The sequence below is a fragment of the Sturnus vulgaris genome, chromosome 12 (assembly GCF_052056855.1).
Source record: "Sturnus vulgaris isolate bStuVul1 chromosome 12, bStuVul1.hap1, whole genome shotgun sequence".
NCBI lineage: Eukaryota > Metazoa > Chordata > Aves > Passeriformes > Sturnidae > Sturnus > Sturnus vulgaris.
In genome coordinates this window covers 6,419,798-6,428,054 of record NC_142254.1, presented here as the reverse complement: position 1 = coordinate 6,428,054, position 8,257 = coordinate 6,419,798, and the positions used below count along the sequence as shown (strand labels likewise).

At 38.8% G+C, this 8,257-nt stretch overlaps 1 long non-coding RNA gene across 1 annotated transcript in view; it reads right to left on the bottom strand.

Annotated features, from left to right (window-relative positions):
• Positions 1-4,607: 4,607 nt before the first annotated feature.
• Positions 4,608-8,257, bottom strand: part of LOC106856455 (uncharacterized) — a 62,786-nt gene continuing 59,136 nt past the window's right edge. Inside the window, exons 12-13 of the long non-coding RNA XR_015806199.1 lie at positions 7,063-7,243; positions 4,608-5,493 (exon numbers count right to left, since the gene is read on the bottom strand). This is a non-coding gene — a long non-coding RNA (uncharacterized LOC106856455). The remainder of the gene's footprint in view (positions 5,494-7,062; positions 7,244-8,257) is intronic.

Genomic DNA, 8,257 nt, shown 5'->3' with positions numbered 1-8,257 from the left:
CCAAATTTGGCCACAGAGTAGTTTTGTTAGTTCAAAGAAATGAAGCTAACTTTATTGTTATTTGTGTTTGGATCAAAGAAAACTATGAAAATAAACATTAGACAGAATGATAATCAACACTGGAAAAGAAATGTTTACTAAAGATTTTCTTCTGTGTTCTCTTACCAGCATTAATAATATTTTCTTTTTCTAAAGTTTTTTTGTTTCCTTCAAAGAGATTGATTTCAGCAGAAAGAACAAACATATGCAAATAAACTGAATGATGTTATACCCCCTGCCCCTATCCCCCCAAACTGCATCAGATAATTCCATATTGTTAGTCTGCATTACATTTTTATCAGGTTTTTGTCTTAATCAGATATGAAGCTCTTGCAGTACATCTCTAGAACTGGGTTGTGACCCTGATGTGACTCTACAGCACAGAAGCAGCCCTAACCCTGCTGTAATCTAATAGTTCAAATTTAACGGATTTGTTTTTTCAGTGGAAATAATGGCTTCCTGTCACAAAACAGAGACACAGATTACATATCTGATAAATGGCTTTGGCATGATTTTTTCATGTAACACACAATTAACAGTGCCTTTCATAAGATTCATAGTCTAAAGATTTGGTGAAAGCATGAATAAGTTCATTACTATTCCTTTTCTTAAAAACCTCACCCTACATTTCTGTTGGTGGTTTAAAAACAAATATTACTTTGCCTAGAAAGAGATCACCTATACTTTCCAGTGTTGATTTAGCCTCAAAACACTATATTGAAATTATTGCCACTGAGTGCTGATGTATTTTTTTTTCATGAGGCATATAATTATAATTGATAACCCAAAATGGAAATGGGATAATTTTGATTTTATAAGCTACCGCCCATACGGATACTGAAAATTTCCACATTATAGCTATGATTGTTTTTTGTCATGCCATAATCCCCTAAACATTATCAACTAATTAATAGCTGAACAATACATAAGGAGATATGCAGTTCCACGGATAGAATTAGATATCTTGAAGGAGTTTATTATCTGCAGTTTGGTTTTGAAGGCACAGCTCAGAACTGCTTCTGCTCCCTTCGTTGGTTATCTTGTCTTCAGGCCACCCAACCACCAGCCTTACCCAGCGAGTTGCTAAGTCCCAGCACTTACAATGAGGTAATCATCACCTTGTAGTGGAGTGGTGTGAATGCTGGTCAGATGGCCTGTATTTTATTAACAGAAATAGGGTCACAAGTCAAATACATGCTCGGGGTCAGTGAGCAAATACAAAAGAAGATTAGAGGAACAAAAAAATGTGACTGGAGGGGTAAAATCCCACTGGGGGTTAATCGAGCAGAAATGTATCAAAGAATGTAAACTACCCTTTCTTTTGTTATTCATCATATGGGACGCAGTTCCTGTGTCCTGCTGATTCCAGTCAGATAGGGCATCATCTCCAGAGTGCTGTCCTTTAATGAGCTCTTTGGACACAGGGACTGCCAATAATACTCCTGCCTCTGCTACTGCTACTACTCTTAAAACAATAACAAAAATAAGAATTAAAACCGCTTAGCATAAATATATAGATCAAAAGATTCGCTTCACCTAATATTGTTCTATCCAATGACTGCCTACAAAACTAAGAGAAGAACAGCATTCAGTGTCACTGCTCTGGGAAATCTCTTCTGCTTCCAACATGAAAAGACCAGACCAAGAATTGTCTCCATCAATGTACTGATTTAACTCCAGCTTGAAATGTAAATGAATTAATAAACGTATTTCTGAAGGGATGGTATCGCATTGGCACAGTTTTAGTTTTTCTAAGACTGTATTTTTGAGTGATATAATAACAAAAAAGGAGCCAGCAGCCTGATCAGCACAGTAAGTACTGGGCTTGGTAGGGACCAAATGGCAGCAGTCAAAAAAAATCATAGGGTACTTACCAAGCAGCAGCTTATTTTCTCTTCTGATACATGTTCATAGCTCTTTCTGTGACAAGAAGCAGAAATTCTGTCTTATTTGAACTACACACATTTGTCTAATTCTTTAAAATCCCAGCAGTAGAAAGATTCCCTTTTCATCAATTTCCATTTATTATGCTTGTAGCTACATATTGTAATAGGAATTCTTCTATCCATGTATACTGCACATCTATAGATTTTATGTTTTCACACATCACATGAAAAGCATATTTCAAAACTATTGCATTATCACGTGCCAGAAGAATATTGCTGTGGGAATGCAGACACATTACCAAAAGTGCAGTACAAAACAAGGAAGTGAGAGTCAGGAAGGAAGGAATTCTTAGTTCTATGACTATGTGCCTCTGACTTACCATGCAATGTTCATCAAGTCTCTTAATCTTATTTTGGCATACTTATATATAAAAATAAGCAATATGTCCTTCTGCTAGGCTGAAATAAATGTTAACTGGTTCAATCATGCCCTTTGAGAGCAAAATTGGAATTTCTGTCATCAACACCAAGACGAGCCAAATCAGGCTCAGAGACTGTAAATCTTTACGTGCCAAAGAATAACACTACAGAGATGAAAATTTCATGGCCAGACACAGACTGTGGTAGACGACTGAAGGATTAATGTGAAATAAAATACAGTAAATTTAAGTTTTCCTTGAACTGAAATCGAAGCATTCCTTCAATACCTCCCCAGCTATCTATAGATGCTTCCCAATACCATTTATTTTCACACATTATATCCCTCCTTCTGGAATATATGCATTTCATCCTGCATCTTCTAGCAAAGCCTGTATCTTACTTATATATTGTCCCTTAAGTTTAAAACTAATTTTGTGCTTAAGTGCTTTGCAGGATTGAACCTTCCTGGGGCCACATGCAGGGTTTTTCTCCTCCTGGGATGGCAGGAGCTGTGACAGTGTGTGCACACTGTGTCAGACCTGAGATCAGCTGCCAAGTGTGGACACCCACAGAAGGATTTTCTTTACAGAGCTATCTTAAAAATGGAAATGTCTGTCTCCTCCAGCTATACTGGCAGACACTGTTTACCCAAAGATCCAGATACACAAGACCTTGTTATCAACTGCAGCTTTTACACAACTTTCAAGTAAGTTAGTGGGCTGGAAATCACACATTTTAGAAATATTTTCTGAAGGATGTGATCATATTTGCTGCCCTTGAAAGTGTTTAATGTTGCATGTTCATTACATATTTTTGTGTTACTTAATTTAAAAGGTTTTTTAAAAATACAAATTGTCACAGAGTGGATTTATAGATGCTGAGAAAGTTATAAGAGATATTTAATACACAAGAAAGAAAAACTCATATAGCTGCACTGACATGCAATTAATAGATTTCTACAAAGCCACTAGCAAAGTGTCTTTCCAAGGTTTACATTTCAGTGGTTTGAGTACTTTCTTTGGAACACCGTCCACTGAAACACAACATTCTGAAGTCTTTCTGCTAGCTTAGTGTAGAAGCACTGCTGAGAAGAGTTGGCTTTTTAATGATGTGGTCAAAATATTTTAAGAAAAATCACTTCAGGAACGATAACTAATAAATTTGCACCTGTATTATGTGGAGGAGACACACTATCCACTTTGGACAGCAGAACTGAGATGTACTGAGGTTTGCATAATGCCAGCAAGCTGTATTACTACTTAAAGGCTAGTGAATGAGAATTTTACTACAATCACAACATATACATTGGGCTCGTCTAGTAAGTTGATCACACAAATAAAAAGAAAGGAATGTTTTTGATCTGCAGAGAAGATGAGCAAAAAGTAAGCCTGCTCATCTTAACTCTGCATTAGGGAAAAAAATGAACTTTGATCTATCATATTGCAGAGCTGCTTGTATTTCAATGGCAATTTATCAATTTTTAATAGTCAAAGCTCCCAAGTAGTAAAAGCTTCTTAGACTTCCTAATCTAATAGCCATTATTTAAAATTTTTATTCTGCATGATTTACTGTTCGGTAGCAAGAAAGCAACATCATTTCTTAAGGATTCTTGCTTTTATATGAGTTAAAGGAGTCCAACACTAGCAGTTTTGTTATTCCTCATGCTGGTATAAAAGAAGTGCAAAATCCCACCTCAATTAGCTAATCTAACAGATAGCAGAGTGTGCAACAGGACTGAGTTAAGGTCAGGATGCAGCAGCAGCTCCTTCCTCCAGCTCATCCTTCCTCCCGCAGGGATGGGGCAGGGTCGGTGCCACCCCTGCCCAGCCCAGCCCAGCCTGCAGGGAGCAATTATGGAGCTCTGGCTGTGCCCCAGCCACCACGACTGCTGCAATTTGTCTGTATGGGGACACGGCAGGTCCCTCTGCTTCCTCCCCCAGCACCAGAAGGGTGGGGAGTCTCTCCCAGGGTGGTGGATCCAGCTCCTGTTCTCCTGGGCAAGGTGTATTCCTAAGGCAAGGGGAGTGAGGACACTCAGCACCCTGTGGGCCTATCACAAAAGTGAATCTAAAATAAGCTTAAGACTGTCTTGTTTTAAAAAGGTTACCTTGGCAAGTCCAAAGCACAAAAAGAAGCATTTAAGACTGCAGATCTAAACCTGCATGTTGTTATGGCTAGACATGAAAGCCTAAGGTCAGAATTCAGAATTCAACCACGCCGACTCAAAATGCATCAATGTATTTGCTAAATGGAAACCCCACTCGCATCACATCTTATCATAATGTCACAAAATGCAGAAAATTACAAATCAGTTTTAAGGCAAAATACATGACAGCAAAATATAAGTACACAAAAACTACATTAAATATCAGTCTTCATTTGTCCCTACCACTTCAACTTACCTCTCAGTTCCAAACTCCTCGCTGCAGTGCACAGCTTGAGATAGTCTAAGATCCATTTTAGAGTGGACTGAAATATAAATGACAGTTCGCACTACACATGAACATAGACAACTGTATAAAATATTTAAATAAAGACAGAAAAGAACAGAGGAAACCAACAGAGCCTTTGGCAGACCCAGCCTTTGGGAATTTAGCAGCTTGAGATTCATTGCAAATTTCATCTTTAATGTTATTTTTAGTTCAATATTTTGTAGCACTCAGAAGTAAATCTTTGTGTGCTGTCTCTCCTCCTGCTTGTGCTGCTTCCTTTTCTGATCTTTTCTTTTAAAGAAACCTAATATATTTTCAATACAATCGATTCGTGACATGTTTTGTGATATTTGTTAAAGTTATCCTGTTTCTTCATACAATTCAGTGAAAACCATTACACTGTTGTGTCTTTTAAAGTGCTGAACAATGCTTGTCATAACCGAACAAAACGAGACCCCCCAACAGTCTTTGTTCCATCACACCTTGTGTTGTGTTAAATTCTCTGACATTAATTTTGATTCTTGGGTTAGAGTCAAACTCCTTTTTTTTAACCTCTCACCGCTGTTCCAAATGCTGCCACACACAGTGCATTTCCAGAGCAGTTTTGATTTTATCCTGGAATCTGTCCTTTGTCTCTCTCCTCAGCAATCTGACTGGAACAATACACAAAACACAGGGCTGGGGGTGGTGCAGAGAGGATGCTGGACAACTACCAGCTGTAAGAAAATGGGAACTGGTAAGTTCACATCCCAATCCACCCCACTGTAGGTTGCTGTCTGACCATGCTCAGGTGTCTTGTACAAAGCCTACTCCTATTTTTTAATGGATTTCCCAAACCTTTCCCCTTCTTGCTGTTGCAGAGAACTCAGTGAACATATTCTCCCATTACTATGCTTATAATTTAATAGCTCTTCCACAGACAATGGCCTTAAAATGAGCTGTTCCACATCTCACAGAACTGAAACCAGCACAGTGATGTGACACGAGATGGGAACCATACAGGACATATAAAATAAGACTAAGACTAAAATAAGACTGTGCAGTATGAACATTGTAAAACTGCTTCTGCTTTAATTAATTTTAATTTCATCAGGTTGCAGTTGGAGGGCTTTTAAATTGAAAGAGACTTTTTTATTTCAAAAACCTGATTTCTAACATAAAGAGAAATCATTTAACAGTTCCCACAAATGCAAGGACTAGGAGCTTCTATGAAAAGACCAGGCATCAGTCTTAAAACAAACAAAAGAAGTATTTTATCCTCACAGTGTGTAATGAAATTACAGAACTCATGGCCAAAGGATGGTGTGGAGGTCAAAAGTGTAAATGGACCATAAAAGGGATTACATGAAATCATGCAAACGAAATCCATCACTAGCTACTAAACACGATGATCAAGATCCAGCCTCCAAATCAAAATGTCTGTGACACTGATCCTCAGAGGGCAGGAGCACACAGGGGAAGAAGGATTGCTCTATATGAGAGATATATCAGAGTTCATACACTTTTTCCCCAGACATTTGCTCCTCTCACTCTCAGAGGGAAAGCACTGGATATTTTGTCTGACTCAGGGTGGCAGCTACTGCGTGTGTTCTAAAGTCTTCAAAAATCCGAACTCATTTTATTTGACACTGTATGTTTTAAAAATGTTTCCAATTTAAATTCAAGATAATTAGGGGGAAAAGCCTGTGAAGAGTCAAACAGAGGGCAAAAAGAAACGAAAGTACCCAGAAAATATGGAATTCAGAACATTTTTCATGAAAGTTCATATTTTGCCATAGAGTTGTGTGTCAGGGTCTCATTTTACACTACAGAAAAATATTTCCATCCAATGATTGCAAGAAAGGAAGTCCCCAATACAGAAATCTATGCAGTGCCCACCTTGCAAAGTTGCTGAGAGGCTGAAGCAACCTGACAGAACCATCCTGGAAATCTAAAATAGGTCCCTGTGACCTCTGCAGTGCTGAAATCACTGCTCGCCATTGCTTTCACTGTATTGAATCATTTGGGCCTCTCCCTTTCTGTGTGAGTCAGGTTGTGAAAACTGAGCCTTCTCTGGCCTGTAGGATTCATAAACACCTGCCCCATTAGCCCACTTTCACTATTTGTCTAATGACAACCACAAGTAATGACCTGACTCAAGTCATGTCAATATTCTGCCAAAAACTACCATTTTGCCCTCTTAGCCACCTCCTCCCACCCACCCATAGGTTATGGAACTGTGGGATGGTTGCCAAAGAAATGCAATAAAAAGTAGGAAATGACACATACAAATAAAATTCACTTACCTAAAAGCCCTGTTCATCAGATCTCTTTGTGCTGCCTCCCCCTCCACCATTTACTCCTCTACTTCCAGCACTTGTTTCTCCTCTCTCTTAATTTCCTCTTCCTTTGCTGGCTTTTTTCTTCACATGTTCTGCATTCTGTACTTTTTTCTTCTCTTTTTATGCCCTAATTTTTTTCCTTTGGCTGAAACAGAATAAATGAATGCTTTCCTAATTTTCCTTTGCTTTAGAGCCAGTAAAGCATTATGGTGTCACTTTACCATTTTTGCTCCCTTTTTTTGCACCACTTTTTTTATTTTATACTTTTTTACTGGCCTTCCTCCATAACCATCAGCCCCTGCTTGCAAGTAACTGCTTGTCCTCCCTGTTATGTCCTAGTGCAGTCTGAAATGATCCAGATTTCCAGGTGGATTTCTGGGCATCTGAAGTTTTGATGGTGGAGGGAGGTCATCCTAAACACTTGAGGCAATGCTGAGTATTTCTGATGGAAAGTTTCTGTGTGCACAGCTGTGGCTTTAGGGAGAAGCAGGGATGTGAACTGGAGTGGAGCAGAATCCTGTGGTCAGAGGGAAATATCCCCCCTTGCTTAACTCTAAGTCACTTAATTTACTCTTGTTTTTTTTTTTTTTTTTTGTTTGTTGGCCTTCAAATGTTTTAAGTCACTGCCTGAGAATCCATTCCTGAAATTTGGAATCTTTATCCTCATGGATGTCCCTCCTGCCAAGAGTACACAATATTAGGAATAGCACACTATTCCAAATTATAGTTTTTGCTTGTGGTTTTCCTGGTACTTAAAACCTCTGTGAAGACTGTCTGGGATCCCAGTAGGATTTTGCTTCTCTGATTTGGGCTGCACTTGCTGCAGGAGAGCTTGGCCCATGCTGAGCTGTGGCCCCTGGAAGCTTTACAGATCGTGTCTAACACACAGTGACCACAAACTGGTGTTTTTCGAGGTTTAGACTGGCTATAAACCCCTGAACATGTTTGAATGCATCCCTGCGCCCCTTCCTTCCTGTTAGGTGTAAGTGCCTTCAAGACTTAAAGGGAAAAACATTATTTCAGGTTTGTGAGATAAGATGGTGAAAAAATGGAAGCAGCACTAGCTTTAGTATATATTTTCTATGCTAAGAATTGAGAGAATAGGGGATTAGGTCTAAAGTAACAAGCAGAGAATGGGAAACAGCCTGACTAGCTGAGA